Raw genomic sequence first — 22,708 nt, forward strand, 5'->3', positions numbered from 1 at the left:
TGTCTACCCCTCTTGGAATGATCACAAGCTGATCAACTCTCGACATTGCGATGTTGAGATGGATTTCCTACATAAAGTCCTTGAATCCATAATTTAATCATATTGCAGGGAAAGATAATCCAGTTGTGGATATGCTTTCAAGAGCAAGGTATGAAAATGAATTAGACATGGTTGTCGAGAGAGATGATGTAGGCACCTGGCACACAGTTCTATAGTATGATGTATCTTTAATGCCAAGGGTGATCATGATTGCCTATCAAATGCACTTGAGTCATTTATAGAGTACCTATATCAAGGTGACTGGTTGCTCATTGGATGCTATCTGAGCACTTTGACAAGGCAAGAAGGGTGGACTCATCAAGAGTTCAAAAGACTACTAAGAAAGGCCTATGGATACTTTTTGAAATATGGGTACTTATGCAAGTGTCCGAAACAAATAAATGGAATGACTTTGAGAGTCATTAATGATAAGGACGCTCAAAATGAGCTCATGAAAAAGTTTCATGAGAGTCTTTATGGTGGACATAAAGGTGTATGGGCCACCTTTACTAAAATGAAAGAGAGGTATTGGTGGAAATGTATGTACAAAGATGTATCTCACTTTGTGGAGTCTTGTGAAACCTGTCAAATGTATTCAAATGTACGTCATCACAATGGGTTGGACCCTACTTACCCATTGGCCATGCACTATAAGTGGGTAGTAGATCTAGTTACAATGCCATTGGGCTTATGGAAAATGAGATACATAGTGCTTGCACGGGAAGATTTAACCAACCAATTTGAAGGTCGTGCTCTGCGAACAAAAACGGCAGAAGGGGTATATAAGTTCCTCTTGGATAATGTAATTAGCTATTATGGTTGTGTTGGGAAAATAACAACGGACATGGGTGAGTTGGATGCTGAAAAATCAAGGGAGTCTTTCTCTAGGTTGGGCATTAAACTTTCTCTCAATACTGCATATAATCCTTAGGGAAATGGTAAATCAGGGCGTGGGAATCCTCCTATCATTAAAGATTTGGCGAAGACCTGCAAAGGTAAAATGGGAGAGTGGCCTAGGTTATTGCCTTAAGATTTATAGGTTGATCGTACAACTCATAGCTCAGTACTGGTTATATGCCTTTTGAGTTGATGTATGGTCAGAAACCTATAATGCCAATTGAGTATGTAAATCCCACATGGAATTTTACCTTGGGAAGATGGAATGAGTAGTGAAGACCTTCTTGCTTTGTGCATACAACAGTTATAAAGAAAGATTCAAGAGATTGAGAATGCAGTAGCACAATTGAAAGATGCATGGCTAAAGAATAAAGACAGATTTGATAAGAGGCATAGGCTTATACCTAAAGCTATTGAGGAAGGTGATTGGGTGTTGGTGTATGACAGTAGTCTTGAAAACCATCATTCAACAATAAGAAATCTTTCAAAGAGAACTTATGTGGTTCAGCATGTACATGGGAATGCAACTTATACCTTGCATGAGTTAGATGGGACAGAAATGAAGATTCCCATCACAAGAAAAAGAATCAAGTTATTCAAAAGAAGAGGTGATACAGATCCCTTTGATTCACAAGAAAGTCAAAATGAAGGCTCTGCTGAAAATGGTATGGATGTGGACGAAGAAAGAGATGATGATGCACTCGATTTCGTTGCAAGTGATGACGAAATTGATATGTATGTTGAATTAAATGAAGGTTGAACCTCCAAAAGATATGTGAGGCACATGCGGGAGGATGTGTAGGTTTAGAGGGGGTGGATGTCCTACCATGGCACGTTCATAATGTGAATTTAATCTATCTAACTCACTCTCAATGTTTTTGATGTGTGGGACCAAATACTACAATGTACATAGTGTGACAAGGTGTGTACATACCTTGTCACGCAGGCTAAGCCAGGGATGTGGCACTGTTGCATGTTTTACCACATTAAAGCATGCCTAATTTTCTTTAGGAATGTAAAAATGTCAAGTGTTTGAAGTGGCACACTCGTTTTTCTGAAAAAGTTCAATGCAGGCGATCTTGGCCAAAAGTAGCAGGTTTCGTGCGTGGGCGTAAAAGACGTGTCCAAAGTGCTTACCAAGTAGAAAAATGAGGTTCAACATGAAATTTGAGCCCAATGGCCCTAAAATGGTCAAAAATAGCTAAAAATAGCTCAAATTGCCACATCAGTGTGATAGTGCCATCATTGGCTAAGTAGAGAGGGAAGTTTAAGAGCCAAGAATGAGCTCATTTGGGCATATAATCAAGGAGATAGAGACATTCCATTACAGGGTGCTAGTGTAGTCATGTGTTGCTTCTACTACATGGTTGAAGCTCTGAGACCTCCAATTAGGGTTTCCCCTCCTCAAATAACTACTTGGGCTTCTCCAATGAAGTATTGAAGCTTCCATGAAATGGTCACGACAAGAAATCTAAGTGTCATTTTAGGGGTTTTAACAGGTAGAATTAGCACTGCATCTGTGCAATTGGGAGCAAGGCTACACCTAATATTCACACACACATACGTGCTTCTTCACAGTGTGTCCCCTCGGCCACTGGGAGTGCATGTGGTGGCTGTTTTGTAGACGCATTGCGATTGAAATTTTTTGGACTATGAAAAAAAATTTATAGAATGATGGTGAAATAGAGTAGAAAAGACAAAATTATTGTTTATTACTTTGGGAATTACATCATGGCTAGTTATCTTTTTTGCGACTTACATCTTTGGGTATGAGGTGGATATGGGGAGAATGGCTGACCTAATGCCAAGGGTTTTTACAATTTTCTCTGGGTTTGTCTCCCTTTGACCTAGGCTTAAGGCACAATGGGAGAGGACTCTTTCCACCTTGAGCTTCACCCTGCTAGCACAATAGATAGGCTTCATGTAGTGGGAATTGTTACCTCGTTGAAGAAGCATAGCTCCAATAGCATCTTCACCTACTGATGGATTCACATAAAAATCCTTATCCCAATTAGGAGCTTGCATAGTAGGAAGAGAACCAAGAACGGGGAAACTAGCCTAGGGAGCTGACATGTGTCCCCTGTTCCCTTTGTGTAAAGGGAGCTTGTGAGTGTGTGTGTGTTTCTCTCTCATCTCCTACTAAAAGGGATCACCTCCTCCTCTTTAGGAGTCTTTGAAGACTTTATGTACACTACCAAGCATCCAATTTTCCTAAGTAATGACCATTGGACTTAACCTTTAAATTTTGGAACCTTAGCATTTTGGAAGTCTACTGGGCTGAACCTTAGGTCTTTGAAGCCCATTGCTTGCACATTGCTCTTCTGCACATGGTTCCCCTTTGGATCCCTATTCCACCTCCTTTGGATCCCTATTGTGACCAGCCTGCTAGCCTTACCAATAATCTAGCATTTTCTCCCCGGTTACTTTCCCATGATTTTTGAGCTCTTCGTACGGATCCTGTTCTTCTTCCGGAATCGAAGAGAGGCCTCTTTTGGAAGTCTCACAAGGAGGCTTCCTAGGTACACTCTCTTCATGGTGGGGAGTTTTGAGAATCCCATGAGCACGTAGCTGCCGTTGCACTTCACTTTGGAGGGATGGATTGCCCATGGCTTGTTGAAGCCTATAAACAAGGTAGTTAACAAGCATAGGGGCATCATTAGTAGCCTGATCCATTAGCAAAATCAAATCTTTCAACATTAATTTCACTCTCTTTACTATTCTCAACCATTCTAACATCTTTAAGGTGTAAACTATTTTAGGTGTACTTTGGCACTTCAAGCCCTAGTTTCTACTCCTCTTTACCCCTTTACAAAAGCACTCAAGCTTTTGTACCCATGGCTCAAATAGAAGAGAGGGTATTTCAACACTAAAACAATACCAGCTTTTTTCAAGCTTCTAATAGCTCAATAGTTCCGTAGGCAAGCCCCGTAGGACTCCACTATTAAGACCATAGATCTTGACGTTGATGCCTTGTTATCCACATGAAGCAGGTGCACTCCAAGGCTGGAAAATCCCTATTCTACTTACTTAATTGCAATTAATAATACCAACCATTTATAGATAGCTTGAGGACCTCCCTTCTTGAGCAAGAAAAAAGAAACCTTGTGATATGATACCAATGTAACATTTAATGCCCTAGTAACTTGTGTGTAGTGAAAAATAGCATAAACATACTGAGCATTTCATTAAAATAGATTCCTAATGAGCATAGCAAGAGTGCTTGGATGGAGAGAGCAACAAAAAGCATAACACCTAGCTAGATAGGTATGAACAATAATTCAAAAGAGAGAGAAAGTAAGATATTGACAACAATTGAGGACCGGATTTACATGGAGTTGGTCCCCCCTCCAAAAGGTTGTGTATTATAGGTTTCCCCCCATCACGGGAGACATTTTACAATACAATAATTTGTGTTTCTTCAATAACTTGCTGGTGAAATGAACGTGGAAGCTTCAAGCACCATGCACACACTTATAAAACACAACATCAATTCCTTCACGGTCTCAAACACAAGACCTCACACACCTTCGAAGATGGTGAGAGCTAGCGGGGTATGAGAGTAGATTAAGAGAAAGAAGGAGTATTCTTACTAGAAAGAAGTATATATATTCACATAATCACTCATAAAATCTTAGTATAGCTTAGTAAATAATATGGCAGAGAAGATGATCATGCATTGGAGCTTGGATCTTGGTTGGATTTGCATCACAAAGTCAAGAGTTGTGGGTGTAGGCCTCCCTTCTCACAAGATTGGAGTAGGCCTCTCTTCTCACAAGCTTGGAGTAGATGATGAGATTTCCATTAAAGATTGAGAAGGAGAGAGATTTTATTTACTTCACACATGAGTTTGTGTGAGTGTGTGTGTGTGTGATAATGGCTTAACAAAATCAGTCCCCCTCTCTCTCCTGGTCGACCCCTCTTGCATTTTACTCATGTTGGCACCCAAGGACCCTGCAAAGCTTAGCCAATGATAATTAAGAAGCAAAAATGATAGACTTGTGACATGTGTCCCCCTTTCCCCTTTTGTGAGAGCTTTAGGTATCTAATTAATGCAATTAAACTCTCATTGGACCCCTTTGTCTTCTGGCCAATTGGATTCAGGCAAGCCATTGGGCTACTTAATGCTCATTGGACCCCTAAGGAGACTATCCAATAGTCTTCTAGAGAGATAAATTTATAAGTTTTCTTTTATCAACTGTTTTCAAATGAATTAAACTGAATGTACTCTAGCCTAATTCTCATTGGTCCACCTCTATGTCCATCCAATAGAAATTGAATGCATCTTGGGGGCAATTCACCTAGGTAGCTGACATGTGTCCCCTATTCCCTTTGTGTAAAGGGAGACTGTGAGTGTGTCTGTGTGTTTCTCTCTCATCCCCTACTAAAAGGGCTCGCCCCCTCCTCTTTACGAGTCTTTGAAGACTTTGTGTACACTACCAATCATCCAATTCTCCCAAGCAATGGCCATAGGACTTAACCTTTGAATTTTGGAAGTCTTAATGGATTGAACCTTAGGTCTTTGAAGCCCATTGCTTGCACATTGCTCTTCTGCAGATGGTCCTCCTTTGGATCCCTACTGTGACCAATCTTCTAGCCTAACCAATAATCTAGCTTTTTCTCCCCTCGTACTTTCCCATATTAAATGAACAGTTTAACATGAGAAAATAGTTTAGGTGAATTAGAGATTAGTTATTATGACAAGATTGACAATTACAAAGCTTGTTTAGTGGCTAAAGGTTATAAGCAAGAATATGGTGTCAATTTCCACAAAATCTTTTGTCCAGTGGTCAAGATGACCACACTGAGAATGTTGCTTGCTTTGGCTGCCCTTGAAGACATGGAGCTTGATCAAATAGATGTCATTACAACTTTCTTAAATGGTGATCTTGTGGAAGAGATTTATATATAGAAACCTGAAGGGTTTGTGCTAGAGGGAAAGAAACATTTGGTCTGTAAGCTTTGAAAAGTCTCTATGGCTTGAAGCAATCATCCAGACAATGGTATCAAAAGTTTGATGCATTAATGTGTTCCCTAGGCTATAAGTGTAGTAATAAGGCTCCATCCCTTTACGTCAAAAGACAACCCACTAGACAGCTTAATATGCTTATCCTTTATGTAGATGACATGTTTATTGCTGGTCATTCCAAGAAGGACATTGCTGACTTGAAAACCAAGCTGAAAACTCAAATTGACATGAAAGATTTGGGTGAAGCTAGTCACATTTTTGGGTATACGCATTACTCGTGATCGTAAGAAGAGGTTGTTGTACCTTTCTCAAATAAAGTATGTGCACAAGGTTCTTGATCGTTTCAGCATCCAGAAAGGGAAGGCTTCGAGTACTCCATTGCCTGCATATTTGAAACTTAGCAAGAAGGAATGTCCCAAATCTATTGAGGAAAAACCTATGATGGCTAAGGTTCCTTATGCTTCAACTTTTGTGGTGGTCTCATGTTAACCATGGTGGATACAAGACTTGACATTGCACATGCAGTGGGAGTTGTCAATAAATTTATGTCTAACCCTGGTGTCAAGTCGATTCTCAGATACTTGAGTGGCACTGTAGATAGACAGTTATGCCATGGTCATGAAGAGTCATCCATTCAGGGATTTGTACACATTTTTTATGCAGGCTGTGTTGACAGTTGTAAATCAACAACAGGTTGGATTTACACATTTGCTAGTTCTGCTATTCTTGGAGATCCGTTCTTCAAAATTGTACATCCATTTCTACCATAGAGGTAGAGTACGTTGCATTGAGTGAGGCATGAAAAGAAGCTATTTGGCTTGCTCACCTAGTGAAAGACCTTGGGTTGGAGCAGTGTACATGAGTTATTCATTATGACATTGAGAGTGCTATTTCCTTGGCCACGGTTTAATTCCAGAACAAAACACACTGATGTGTGTTATCACTTCAATCGTGAATGCTTGACAAACAAGAGCCTTGATTTAGTGAAGACTCCTACATCAGAGAACATAGTGGATGCACTCACTAAAAGTTTCTCCAGCCATCACTTTCAACACTGTTGTGAGTTTATGGGCATTGGGTGAAGAGTGGTTCTCTTCCATTATTATGGTCTCCTACATTGGCCATCAAGTGGGAGAATGTTAGGTTTAATGGCCATGTTGCCAACTGCCCATCACTAACTGCTACTAACCCTAAGTGTATAGCTACACACTTTTGTGAGATACTAACACTAAGTAGAGTGTGTATTGTGCCTAAGTGCATAAAATAGAGAAGAAACAAAGGGAACACATAGTGTGTGTTGTATCTCCCCCTCCAACATGTGTGTGTGGCTATGGTGGTGTGTGTGCATATTTCTCTTCCTCTTTCGTTGTGCTCTTGTCTCCTCTCCTTCACTCACAAGGAGATTAGTATTAATTTTTCTATGTTACATTTGTTTACCTATTTGAATTTGAAGGCCTTTAATTTTTGGAGCCTCTAGCCGGTGCTTGCTCCAGCATAGCAATTAGAGGGTGGGTGCAGGATGCAAACCCAAGCAGCAGTAAGGGACACCCTTGACGCATGGATTTCTTGACATAAAATCAGCCAACTACTCTTGAATTGAGGAGCTTTTCTAGAAGATTCCTTCACCAAGAGTACTTACGGCTTGTTGATTGATTTAAGGACCAAACCTCAAGGTCTGCAACATTTCTTTCCTAAATGACCGGGTTATTCTATCATATGCCTCATTAAGGTAAGATACATTCTTGTTTTTGGATCTTGGCATATTTGGGTCAAAGCATGTATTGATGGTCCAAAAAGTGGTGTTTTGGACACTACTTTGGTACCAACTTAAAAATCCCAATTTCATGTGTCCTATATGAACATACCAACCAAGTTATATATCATTGGAAATCTTTTGACAAGGAGAAATCAAAACCACAATGTTCATAGAATTTTGATAATATTTGAAAAAAAAAAAGATCATGTCCTAGTTTTTGCTTAGACAACCACCAGAAAGTGAAATAGTGGTACCACCAATACACGCTTTCACCCATTTTGTACCTATCATGGCTACTACGATGTTATCATAAATTGATCTTCCTTTATTAAATCCATGCTGGTGGGGAGAGATAACATTGTTTTTGTTCAAGTTGACGGCATTCTAATTGCTGGGGAGTAAGCTTAAGTATCCCTTTTGTCACACTTGATTTGAGTGTTCATTTTATAAAGGCGTTGTTGATCATACACAAGAAAAATGGGCCCAAAAATTCCATGAACTCTTGAAAAAACCCAATCATGATCCATCCTATCTTCGAGACTTTTCTTTGCCCATATTTTTAAGTTTCATCCATCATTCATCCAAGGTAAAGGGCCTTTCCAGGTATTTTGCTCAATCAGAGTCTACTAATGGTGGGGTGGTTGTGTAAAAACCTTATCCCTGGCCTCTTTGATCATGGGAGAGAGAGAGTCCTCTTTTCCAATAATGTGGATAAGGTGTTCAAACATCACTTTTCCCATGTGATCAAGGATGTTAATATGAACTCCTTGTCTATCAATTAAGGAGGTTATTGGTAGCCTATTGTTTTAGTACATTGATAGTTTTGAGTAGAATGTTTTATGGTTGGCCTCCTCACTCTTAATACTCCTTTTCTTGGCTTGAAGCCTAAGGAGGTTAGTCTCCTCCATTTCCCTTTCATGCAAGGTCATCTTGATCTTCAACCATTCCTTGCGATCTTGGTCAAAGGCCCTGCCTTGCATTTTTTCTTGCTAGCTCCTCAAATCTAGATTTGAAGATAAAAAATTCTTGCTTGTTAGAACTTTTCATCATTGAATTTTTTTACTAAATCTTTTCCATGATTCTAACCTTTCCTTGATGGTTCTCTAACTTATTTCTTTTGTAGCTTGAGATACCATAGCCTTAAAATGAGAATCTTTGGAAAGCTTTGGGTAGGTGATAAGCTGCTTCTTAGCGGCTTGTAGTGGATGTATTTATTATGAAGTAAACTCCAAGGTATTCAAAAGAGGAAAATAATCTGAGATATTTTTATTTATGAGGACTTGCATTAGCAATGAAGAAGGCACACAGTCTCCAATATGAGAGAAATAGATCCTGACAAGTCTAGAAGAAGACTAGTAAGATTGAAGATAGTGGTAAGTAGAACCCACATTCTCCCTCCATTGGCTTGACTTCAAAGACTCAACCAGAGTCCATTTATCCTCGAGTAAAGCACATCTCTTACACTCTCACCAAGGAGGAATGCTTGAAGGGCCATGTCTATCTTGTCTGGAACGTACCATATTAAAGTCTCCTACCATGTAAAATTACCCCTATACTTGTAGCTGTGAGAGGTTGTTCCATAGTATCATCTTGCATTTGGAATCATTAGGGGAATAAATGTTGAAAAAAGTGAGAAAATTATTGTGTATCTTAATAGAGATTCCAAGAACACTCCCAAACAAGTGTTAGATAACAATGTTTGGCTCGAGATTCCTATAGGATCCTATCATTACTACTAAGGCCACCAAGAGATGTGTCGTAGAAGAAAATACGTTCACCAAGCATTGAATTTCCTTAAAACTATGGCATCAAGGTGATGTTTGTGGAGACACCAACAATTTCTATCTTTTCTCCTTTTCATGCACTGTTGGAGATTTCCTTGGTTCTCTCCTGTTCTTATTCATGTCACATTCCCCGATAGCACTTGGAGTGTGAAGTTCACGGGGAGATAGGCACAAACTCTTCAACATCCAATCTGTATATCTCTTGCCCCATGAGAAGCGAAAGGTTCTTCAAAGTCAATGGACTTCCTTTCCTATAGTACTTCACAGGGATTGTGTAGAGGGATGCTGATAGTCCCTTCTTTAAATGGAGTAGGGAGTGGAGAGGTGACTTTTACTTTGAAGAAACTAGCGATCTCTAATGTATTAGGTTCTCTTGCCATTGCCTTCATCCTCTTGACGCTCTTTAGCTTTAGGATCTACACAATTTTTGTTGTAGTTATTGTTATAACTTAGGTATAGACGAACGAAAGACAAAAGTGTTTTCATTGTTTGGGTATTCAAGGATTTGCAGTGTCTCTTCGCTTCTCCACATTCTTCATCTACAATTACATGTCCTCTTTGTCTCACATCATGCCTCCTTTTCCTCCCTTACACTTGTCTTTATGTTATCCTTCGTCTGTTTCACACTCTTGCCAATAGTTACTTCCTTAGCATGGACTTGATTGACGACCCCAATGGTGGAACCTTGATCTTTGGTATTGGCACTTACTTTAGCCTTCATGGGGTGGTCTTTGCAAAATGAAAAAATTTATTACACTCAAAGCAGGCCCAAAGTGTTAAGAAACCAGCTTCAACATTGACTACCTTGCTCTTTGGTGGTGTCTTAGAGAAACTCTAGCATGTACAAACCCTATTGGAGGTCTTGCTAAGACCCCTCTTGTTAGGAAAAAACAAAGGGGTACCCAACTAGCTGGAGAGCATCATGATTTTGTCGTAGAGACAACAAGTTAAACCCACAAACTCGACTCAAATAGGATGCATCACCTAGAGAGACTCCGTCAATAGCTCCCCTTGGTACCACACAAACATTTGTCCTATTAAATATAAGGGGACCTTTATTGACCATCTTTGAGACATTAGATTCCTTCTTGAATCTCATTGAGAAGAAGTTCTTGGGAGGGTAAGAAGTATTTTCAAATTTCCCGCCCATGTCAAAGAATTTATGGACCCTAGATCCATTGAATTAGCTAATATCTATTTGGGAGTCTCCCATTGAAACCAAACACAATTATCCTGCATGCAAAGTTGCTTCTTAATAAGTTCTAGCACAATAGAACCAATGATAGCTTCCACAAACTCCACCTTTTGAGGAAGAGATTTCTTTAAAGCAATATAGCCTTGATCTTCTAGTCTTCTTTTGACTTCCACATAAGGAAGGGAATGGGGTCTAAGAGGGCCTCTATATTTTTCATGGGATTAAAAAGGAGACTATGGAATGGGTAAATGGGTGGGATGCATGTGGACTCAAATGGTGGGTATGGCATGGCCTAAAAGTGAGTGGTCAAACTTGTATTATTTTGCAGAATATAAAGAGAAAATATCTTATAAATTTTGAAAAATGAGCTTTCTCTAGAAAGTTGAGGTAATAGTCAATCTTATCTCTCTCTAGTGGCTACCAGTTTCTCCTCCCCTCTCCTAAAAGAGAGTTCCTCCAAAATTGTATTAATCATTCCCTCCCTCTCTCTCTATTGTACCATGTCTCACTTCTCTTCACTCCGCCTTTCAATTGAATCTCTTTCTTCAATGTCACTTTTCCCTCGAAAAAAGCTCTGGAATAGAATTTTGAATTCCATCCTCAATCTTGCCGCATTCTCCTCAATCTTACCTCCTACTAAAGCTATCCATTTATTTATGAACCTTACTACACACCTCTACCTAAAGCTGAAGATTTGCATCATATCCTACTTCTAGATCTTTCCTTTTTCTTTCCACAATAGGTTTATTGCCCCTTCTCCATTAATCTCTCTAGAACAAATCTACTTCCCTCTATAGATTCTTTACATTATCTTTCCCTTTTAACCAAATTGCAGGTGGAAAATAATAGCAGTAAGTGGCATTGACTATCTTTGTGTACCTTCTAATCTTTCTCTTTATGCAATTGAGAACATGGTTTTGCATAGATTAATCATAAGTGTTTCTGTGGATGTTGTGCTACTATTCCCCATGGCATCATCAGGTGCGCGATGACCTATGAGTGTTATTGACTCCATTTCTTTCACCGATGTACAAGATGACAGTGGATGTTGTGGGACTATCTATTGCAAACAACTAATGTGGGTGACAATGCATCCCAATATAAGAGGTGCACACAAGGTCTTAAGGATATGCACAGATTATTGAACACAGCAATTGAAGGGAGGAATCATGGAGTTCAAGAAAACCCAAGTGGATTCCGAAGTTGAATCTTTTGTATATCGCTTCACAACTAAACATAGTGATAGCCTTTTTCCGGCTCTCCATAATTTCCATAGTGAGTTAGCCCACCCTACCAAAATCATCCAAACACTGTGGCTATCCCTACCATTTCACTGTACATAGGCGTGTGTGAGTTAGGGGACTTTTCCCATATTTTCTTTAAAAACCCTCAATTAGCTAGTCACTGGGCTAGTTGAGCCAAAAAAAATAAAAAATATTAAAAAAGGTATATTATGGCCTCAATATTTCATTGTATATATAGGGCCTAAATATAAGGATTTTTCATAATTATTTTGGTATTTATTTAAATATTTATACTTAGGTGTGTGTTATTTATGCTATGTACATTGACTCACCATTACCACCATTTTTCTTTCCATATTTCATACTCTTTATTCCATAAAGAAATAATTTCATGCAAGCTTCTCTTATTTTTGGTGTAACTCCATCCCAACAAAAATCCAAAAAAACTAGTTTTATTTATGTGTATATTTTATCACTATTGTGATTTTTTTCCTTCCTACATCTATTCTCTATTACTTTCATAAATTAGAACACCAAAAATATTCATTTTTTTATGGTAGACTTATAATGAGAGAGATTTATTTTGACCCCTTTATATTTTTTCCACCTATATTATTTATATTTGACATGTACATATATTTTTAGGCCCCTAAATATTTGATTTCCTTAGTTGTACTATTCATTTATATCATGATCTCAACAATATCTTAAATTATAGACCTACCAAACAAGGTAAAGGGTATGTGGCATGCATGCATGCACTATGGAGGGCTCACTCTTGGAGGCATTCAAAAGAATCATCGAAAGAAGGACCCCACAAGGACTTTGTGCAGTTGAAAAAGACAGTTGTTTTTGCTAAATTTTTATGGGTCACTTGCTCTCCGAATTTGAAAAGGTGGTACAAACAAAAGTTGTAGCTCGTGGAATGAGCTTTTGCCTCAAATGTTTTCATATTTTTTTGAGCTACGAGGTGTGAGCTATGATTTTATTGGTGGACCCTAGTTTGCCCATGCCATGCAGCCACACTCCCTCTTCCACTTTATCATTTTCCTCTTTCACACACACTTCTCCACTCATCATCCCCACCTCTCTCACCACTCCTCTCTGCACCCTACTCACCTCCTTCTCAACCTTGAAGAATAAGAGAAACCATGGTGAACTCATGTCTCCTACACACACTTCCATTCCAAAATTGACCACCTAGTCTCATTTTTCCTCTTCCATATTACGTATATCTATCAAAAAAACGACAAAATTCAGCCTCTTCTCTTGAAAGACAGCACCATGTTGATTGATTACTCATATTCAATCACTTTGGCTCTCAAGGAAGGTCAATAGTGGAGAAAATACATACCGTCAAAGCTAGTGGACTGTCAACAAGCGTCAAAATTGACCCTACTCAAGACACTTGGAGCATCAACATTGTAAGAAATCCATATTTTCTTACCTATTAAGAGTTTTTCCTTCCTTATTTGTATCCTACATGGATACTCCCATTGTCAATATCCAATTCCATTTGTAAATCAATAAAAATACTAACTCTACTAATTCACTAACACTAACCTACTACGAAAAGTCCTATCACCTCCACTTCTCTCCTCTCTCTCTTCTTCATCTATCTCCACCAACTTTTTGATAATTCCACGCAAAAGAAATTAGATAAGTGCTGAAAATCTAACCCAACCATGGTTAGAGGAGTAACCCTAGCCCTCAAAATTTCTATAAAAGGAGGGTGTAGCTAGCACAAAAGGCGGGAGCCATAAGCAAGAGCACTATGCTATAGCTTGAGAAGCCAAGCTCAACCTCTCTAGAAGGAGCTCTTGAGTGGAAGCTCATTGTCTTATGCATATGCATGTGTTGTATTAGGGGTGATTAGCAAGGGAACTCTATGCCATTGTAAGATAGAGTGATCATTCAATTGAGAGTAGGAAATCTAACATTTCTCCTACTAGTGTAAGCCCAACATTTGTTGAATCAAGGAGGGTGGATTTGGACTAATCTTGGATACTTTGTCTCTCTTCCAACGTGAAGCAATGGACAACAATGATGTGTAAGTGTCTTGGTGTTTTTTTAAGTTCTTGATAGCTTGTCTCTGGGTGTTGTCATCAATTTAGCCATAAATTCCACATACTGTAAGAGGGCGACAGGGTGGAGAGGACTCCCTTGGCCTTAAGACAATGATTGGGGTGGCTTTTCTTGTGATGTGTTATGGTGTAATTTACTCAAGCTATGTTGAACAAATACTACTTTGACTGGTCATGACAGATTTGTAAGAAGGTATTAATGCAACAAGCACCCCCTCCCCCTTCTCTCTCTTTGTTACATATATAATTGTGTTTGCTTGATCACTGTCGATACATTTCAAAGCAGCCCGAGCACTATCTCTCTCTCTCTCTCTCTCTCTCTCTCTCTCTCTCTCTCTCTCTCTCTCTCTCTCTCTCTCTCTCTCTCTCTCTCTCTACGCATCCTAGTTCGCATCCAAAACTAGGTGGTGCCCCAAATTTGAGTAGGGTTAGGCTGCGGGTTTGTGTGTGTGTTAGTTGTTTTGTCCAACCCCAACCCAATTGAGCAACACGGGAGCCTAGAAGAGTGCTTAGAGTCCACTCTTCTTGTTGCCCGTCCCGGACCGCCTCAATAGGAACAACATTGGCTCCACCAGGGTTTCCTTCAAGCTGTAATTTCACTCCTCTATCAAGTTTTAATATTGTCTAATTTGTATTTTCACCTTATAAATTTCTTTTAATGAATGTAGGATTTCCATCGCTTGTTTATGCTTGCATATGTTTTCCCATTTGATTTTGTAGAGTTGGAGCCAATAAAGTTTCTCAAAGGGACCTTTTAGGCCATCCATGTTGAACTTGGAAAACTACTCTATGCTAGTTGTCCATCCTCTGAGGTTCTCTCAGAATACATTTTTTTTTGTAAATAGCCATACTTATTTGATGACTAAGATAAATGGGTATGAAAATCTTTCTCTGGTTCACTCACCAATCTTCAGAGTTTGGAATGGCCCAATCCATATAGTGCCTTGATAGCAGCAACCAAAAGGAGAATTGAGGTAGATATGCATGCATCGATGAAGTGCACCTATGGTTCCCATAAAGTCATGGTAACATGGTTTATGTCTTTCATGTGTTTGTGTATATCTTTCAATTGCAGAGTGTTAACAAAACACCAACAATGTGGATTTGCAAAGGGGAAAGTGTTGTTAGGAAATATGACGTAGCTAAGTAGATAATTGAGTAGTTTACTTAATGGAGAGAGATAATTTTCACACATGAGAGATTATAGAGTAGAGAGAGAGAGAGAGAGAGAGAGAGAGAGAGAGAGAGAGAGCACGATATACGTGGTTCACCCAATGTGGGCTATGTCCATGGGAAAGCAACCACTCAATAACTTTAGAACTTCAAAACAAGAAGTAGATTACAAAGGGATTATACCTTTTTGGAGCTCCCACCTTGCTTCACTCTCACCACCTCACATAAACTTCACAATGCTTCACAATCCAATTTTGTGTGTAGAAGAGGCCTCCTTTTATAGGCCAAAAGGGCTCCCCTCTCTCAAAGAGGCAATTGTGTGTAGCCGCCCTTGTGTATACAAGTCCAAATCGGACCCTCCAATTCCTCCATGTGTGGCTGCCCTTGAAAAGACAAGTCCGCCTTTGAAATTGGCCATCGGCCATTGACTACTATCCACCCGCCAACTGATAGATCATTTTCTGACCACTTTCCGGCCGTCGTCTGGCCATAAAATTGAGACTGGCCATGAAAATTTTGGTTTTAGATGAGTAATTTTTCTTCACGCATGATGGATTATCCTCATCGTGGGGGCCTTACAAATGTGCGTTTTTAACACAAAAGTTTACAAGGGGTAAATCAAGCTCCATACTTAACAATCTTCCACTTGGAGACTGATCTCCAAACCAAAACTGTGAGACTGCTTTCTGTCGTGGCTTCTTATTCTTGAATGCCAATTGAAGATGAGAAAAAAATGAGCATCTCCTTGTTGACCACCTTTGTAAACATGTTTGTAGGATTTTCACTTGTATGCACCTTTCCTAGCTTTAGTTGTCCCTCTTCCAAAAGAGTGCGTATGAAGTGATATCCCACCTCAATGTGCTTTGTCCTTCAATGAAAGACTGAGCTCTTCACAGGATGGATAGTGCTTTGGCTATCATTGTATAAGACAAAATTTTCTTGTTTGAATCCAAGCTCTTCTAAGAATCTGTGAAGCCACAAAATCTATTTGCTTGCCTCTATCATTGTTGCTACATACTCTGCTTTTGTGGTAGAAAGTGAGACCACTTTCTGCAGCTTTGAAGCCTAGCTTACTGCTATGCCTCCAACCGTGAAGACATAGACATTAGTGCTCCTTTGAGTATCTTTTTCCCCTACCAAATTTGCATCAGCATACCTTTGAAGAAAAATATTAGCTCCTCCAAAATACAAAGAATTTGTTGTTGTCCATTTTAGATGCCTACGTATCCACTTCAAAGCTTGCTAGTGCTCTTTATCTGGGTTTTCCATGAGCCTACTTACAACTCCCACTGCATGTGCAATGTCTATCCTTGTCCAGATCATAGCATACATGAGATAACCAAGCGCAGTAGCAAAAGGAACTTTAGACATATAGTATATCTCCTCTTGTATCATTGGAGACGTATCCTTGGTTAGTTTAGAGTGACCAGCCAAAGGTGTAGAAACGATTTTTGCATTTTGTACTACAAAACTTTCTAGTACCTGCTTGATGTAATCCTCTTGAGATAGCTTTATTGTCTTCTGTATCCTGTCCCTTGATATCTTCATACCAAGTATCCTCTTTGCAGCACCTAAATATTTCATTGAAAAAGATTTAGACAACTCCTCTTTTAGGTCTTTGATGTCGTTCATGTTAGCACTTGCAATGAACATGTCATCAACATACAAAATTAGGATGATTAACTTCCCATCTCCCAAATTCTTTGTATAGACGTTGTGATATGAGTTGCATCTTGTGAATCCATGATCCAAAATCAATCGATCGAACTTCAACTACCATTGTTTTGATGCTTGCTTTTCTTTAATTTGCAAACCATTTTCTCCTTACCTTTTACTTTATACCTCTTTGGTTGAAGCATGTAAATTTCCTCCTCTAAGTCACTGTGAGGGAATGCCATATTTACATCCATTTACTCAAGATTTAAATCATTAGCAGCCACAAGGCTTAAGACAAGCCTAATTGAGTTCATTTTTACAACAGGAGAAAATATTTCATTGAAGTTAATACCTTTCTTTTGAGAAAACCCTTTTACCACAAGCCTAGACTTGTAACTTTTCTTTCCACGTTCTTCTTCATTCAACTTATACACACATTTGTTGTGCAATTCCCGCTTACCTTTTGGCAACTCAACCAACTTCCATGTTTGGTTGTGATGTAATGAGTCGATCTCCACTTGCATGCTCGTAATCCATTCTTCTTTGGATTCGTGTTGCATAGCTTCCTCATATGATTTTGTCTCTCCAGAATCTGAGATCAAGAGATGGTTGAAGGAAGGAATAAACCTTTCTGGAGGTCTACTTTCTCTTTCAGATCTTTGGGGAATAGATTGAGGCTTCTCATTTGACTGATGTTGTCGTACATTGTCACCGTTTGCACTTCTTGAGTTTTCACCCTCCTCAAGCTCCATGTACTCATCACCTTTTTTTTTTTTTCCTTTCCAAGTAATATTTGTACATATTTTCTTCATTAAGAATTACATCTCTACTGCTAAAGATTTTATCATCTTTAGGATTCCATAGGAGATACCCAAAGTCACCTTCTCCATAGCCGATAAAGAAATACTTTTTGGACTTTCCAGCTAGCTTTGACCTTAGGCTTCTATCTATGTGCATGAAAGACTCACATCCAAACACTTTGAAAAATGAATAATTCACCGGTTTACCTGTCCATGCCTCCTCTAAAACTCCCTTATCCAATGCCGTTGAGGGTGACTAGTTGATCACGTACACAGACGTACTTACTGCTTTCACCCAAATCTCAAGCGATAAGCCTACATGTAGCCGCATGCTTTGTGCTCGCTCCATGATTGTTCTATTCATCCTTTCAGAAATTCCATTTTGTTGAGGTGTCATTGGGATTTTCCTTTTCCTCTAAATGCCATTGCTAGCACAAAAGCTTTCAAAAGCTTGGATGCAATATTCGCCTCCATTGTCAAATTTAAGGATTTAACCTTGGTACCTACTTCATTTCCACAAAGGCTTTCCACATTTGAAATATCAAAAATATATGGGACTTATTCTTCATGACATAAACCCTTTTTTTTCTAGTTGCATCGTCTATGAATGTTACGTAGTACAATGAGCCACCAAGGGATGGTGTACTTGCAGGACCCCAAACATCATAATGAACTAACTCAAGTTTTTTATTTTTATTTTCATTTCCTAATTTTTTGAAATTTTACCCCCTTTTGTCTTACATAAACACAATCTTCACAAAACTCTAAGTCCACTTCTTTCAAACCTGGTAGAAGCTTCTTTGATTGAAGGATTTTCATTCCTTTAGCACTCATATGCCCAAGCCAGTAGTGCCACACGGTAGTGTCGACTTCTGTAGTTGTTGCACAAGCTGAATATTGCGAGCTAACAGTACACAAGTAAAGTGTACCAACATTTTCTCCTTTGGAAACCGCCAAAGGTCTCTGTGAGATTTTCCACCGTTTTTTTTTGAATGAAATGTTGTGACCTTATTTTCCAATTGTCCTATAGAGATCAAGTTCTTGCGAAGAGAAGGAATATGCCTAACATCCTTAAGCTTCCATTCATTTTCGTTAGCAATTTGGACACAAAATGTCAGGACGCCAGAAGGCCGCCGGACTAGACAAGGGCAAGGCCAGGCTAGGCAGTGTGGAAAGGGACTAAGGCAAAGGGCCAGGGGACAATGCTGTATAGTGGGTGGTTGGGTGGTGGACTCCTCGGTTCTAGTTCCCCTTGTCTAACATTGGTATCAAGAGCTTGGTTCTTTTTTCGGGAAAGGCACAGCCGTGGAGGAGGGGAGCCACGCAAACTTGCATGAGCAAGTTGCATGTCGGGGTCAAGGGACCGTGGATCACCTCTCTTGTGAGGACAACAATAGGCCAAAAACCGTGGGAAACTCGCCTTGCAAGGAGAAGCCGCCGAGGTGGGACCTGCACCAAACACAACCCTTGTGGGCTCTACGGCATTGCACCTAGCGGGGGAGTAATTATCGACCCAAGGCCAAAGCCCCTTGCGCACTGCAGCGACCGCCATGGCTTCATCTCCCTCCTCACACGCTACTATAAGTGGCCATAGCCACTGAGCTTGTTCCTTTACACATTCGAAGAGCGCCCAACCCCTTGGGGGTTAGTGGCCAAAACCTTTTTTTTCAAACAAGGGACGGTACCCACAGTGGGGTACCCCCCCTCCCTCATGTGCGGATTCGGCAAGGCTCGGCATATTGACAGGGCCGGAAAACACTTTGACACACATATTTTTTGCATATTACCAGCAGAAAATCGGAAATTTAATTAAAGCATTCCGACGGGAGTTCAAAGTACCATTATCTTCCAAAATCAATTAACGGTTGCAAGCATAATTGATTCGGCTACCAAGGACTTAAGGAATTCCCTATATGGCGGCCATTTCGGATCGATTTCCACCAGGATACTATCGATTTTAACGGAATTAGAAAGGCTAATTACACCTTGCAAGTACTCTCAATCTCAGGTATTTTTTTTACTATTCCTTGCACCGCACTGTGTTGCCATGGATTCAGATATCAATATGACTTTTGATTTTGAGCAAAGTATGCCTGATCCTGCCCATGATGGCCCGCGGCCGGATCCTCTCAAGGAGAGTACCCGCGATGCTACGACAGGTGATGACACTTACAAATTGATCGACATTAAGGAATTTTGTGCACTTCACACATATATGTCACTCATGGATGAAAATTTTAAAGCTTTAAATACAAATGTCGCTAAACTATCCATATTAGTGATTCCATTAATGCAACAGCAGTCCAAGAGTCTTGCTGACACACACGTGCATGAGCAAGTTGCTACACAAGGGAAAGGCCCTTCTAATCCAAGTCAAGGCCCAATTTTTGATACTTTGCACACTCTCACTGCAAAAGAGGTGGATGAGTTGTTGAAAAACACCAAACCATCAATTTTTAAGGGAGAAGACCGAGACCGCAATAAGGATGTAGTGAATATCTTTCTCAGCAAGTGGGATGGAATTCACGCCTTGCGGCGTACTCCGGACGTAGTCAGAGCTTTGCAAACGAGCTTAACTTTGGAAGGCAAGGCCTACAAATGGTGGATGGCTCTCAAGGAGAATAATATCATACCACAGAGTTGGGTAGCTTTTGAAGCTATGTTTAGCAAAGAATTTTTGCCTACAAATGAGGCAGATCGGAATTGAACGGCTTGGGACACGTGTTCCATGCACCAATACCCATCATTGCTTGAATATCTATCTCACTATCGGGATGTTATCCTCAAGTTGGAAGGCTTAGATAACTTTCAACAAGTACGGGGGTTTATACACGGTCTGACACCAGAGCTTAAGAAGTATGTCAAGACCCAAGACCCTAAAACACTTAAGGAAGCCATAGTGAAAGCACATATTCATGATGATCCAGATGAAAAGAAAGCACATAATATTCACGTGCCTGCTAATACAAATGGTAATACACACACCTAGTATGGGCACATTAAAAGGAAATTTATAGTATCCAATTCATATGCATCTAAAAAAACCCAAGGGATCCAGAGGTCCTCTCTCTCCTGGGGACTTTGCTAAAGCTAAGAAAGAGAAATTATGTTTCCAATGTTTAGGAAGCGGTCATGGCAAAAAGGATTGTCCCAAGGGGAAATATGTTGCTCATGGCAAGGATAAAGCAGTGCACATGATGCAACTGCTACCTCTTGAGTCTTCCTCACGATTCTCTATAGTGGAAGTAACACACACCAAGGTGGTACATGAATGCTATCTCACAGCTTCCATGTGGCAACAAACCTTTGGACCACATGAGTTAGTATGTATGCACGGATCTTTGCAAGCCCGCAAGGTGGGCATCTTGGTAGATGATGGTGCTACTCACAAATTCATCAATTATGGATTGGTGAAAAAACTCAAATTGCCTCAAACTCCGAGTACCCACCACTACGAGGTAGCAATGATGAATGGACATGATACCAAAATCTGGGATACTCAATGCCGAGTTGTTTTGTTGCAAGTACAAGGCTACTCCACATGATTGGATTTTTAAGTTATGAACATGGAAAGGGCGGATGTGGTCCTTGGTAGGGAGTGGTTGCATAGCCTAGGACCATCACTGAAGCGTAGCTATGAGCACAACAACTTGAGTTTGAATCCCATGGCGCACATGTGTTGTTGTTAGGAGAGAAGGATGTACCTTCTTCACCATTGATTTGTACCACTGAGCTTATGCAGGTCGTTTCAAATAATAAAATAGATCAAGTTTTCTTGTGTTACTCACTGTCTCATTTTCTTTCTAACATTGAATCTGTTGAACATTCCTCAACGTCACATGCTTCTCTCTCATCTCTTTCACCAATGGCTAATTCCAAACAAGCAAACGTTGCTAGTGATTTATGGAAATTATTAAAGGAATTTCAAGATGTCTTTCCTAAAGATTTGCCACCGGGATTACCACCAACACAATTGGTGCAACATAGCATCGATGTGGGTGCAAGCTATAAACCTGTCAGTAAACCGCCCTACTATATGATTTATTATGAAGCTACTGAGGTGGAACTTCATCTTACTGACTACCTTAGCAGAGGGTATATACAACCCAGTTCTTCACCGTGGGCCTCTCCTATCCTATTAGTGAAGAAAAAAGAGGACAGTATGAGCATGTGTGTAGACTACCGTGGCTTACATGCGGTTACGGTTAAGAACAAATACCCATTGCCCCGAGTAGATGAGTTTTTGTTCAACAAACTCACTCATGCTTGCATTTTCATGAAAATAAACTTACGGTCAGGATATCACCAAGTCCGTATTCGACTTGCTGATATACCCAAAACTGCATTCCGAACAAGGTTTGGACACTACGAGTTCTTGGTGATGACATTTGGGTTAACCAATGCGCCCGCAACATTCATGACACTTATGGCTAGTTTCTTGAAGCAGTACTTGGGCAAATTTTTCATCATTTTCCTCGATGACATTCTAGTCTACAGTGCTTCTAAATAAGAACACTTACAACATCTCAAGCAGGTGTTTGAGTTGTTACAAACAAACAAATTATATGCCAAGGAATCTAAGTGTGATTTTTTGAAAGAAGAAATTCACTATCTAGGGCATGTTATTTCAGCTAATGGTCTATATATGGATCAATCCAAAATGGATACCATCCAACAATGGCCTTCTCCTAAAGATCTGGAAGAGTTACATATTTTTTTGGGATTTGCAGGTTTTTACCGAAGGTTCGTTAAAAACTATGCTAATATTGTTGTTCCCATGACGGATTAACTAAAAGGCAAAGACAAAGATTTTCAGTGGGGATCCACTCAACAACAAAATTTCAATACGCTCAAGGATGCATTATCTATAGCTCCCATACTAGCTATTGTAGATCCTTTGAAACCATTCATTTTGGAAATGGATGCCAGCGATCGTGCTATTGGAGCAGTCTTGTTACAAGACGAACGGCCAATTGCATTTGAAATCAAGAAGCTTGATGAAGCTCAGCAGAACTACTCTCTTATGAGCGCGAACTCTATGCAATAGTGTCTGCCTTAAAAACATAGCAGCATTATCTGTATGGTGCTCAGTTTGGCCATGAAAACTTCAAATG

At 39.8% G+C, this 22,708-nt stretch overlaps 1 long non-coding RNA gene across 1 annotated transcript in view; it reads left to right on the forward strand.

The window, feature by feature from the left end:
• The window catches only part of LOC147442307 (uncharacterized), an 89,497-nt gene that overhangs the window by 46,094 nt on the left and 20,695 nt on the right, over positions 1 to 22,708 (forward strand). The gene's annotated exons all lie outside the window — the stretch shown is intronic.

The sequence above is a fragment of the Adiantum capillus-veneris genome, chromosome 14 (genome assembly GCF_014529385.1).
Source record: "Adiantum capillus-veneris isolate H3 chromosome 14, ASM1452938v2, whole genome shotgun sequence".
Taxonomy (NCBI): Eukaryota; Viridiplantae; Streptophyta; class Polypodiopsida; order Polypodiales; family Pteridaceae; genus Adiantum; species Adiantum capillus-veneris.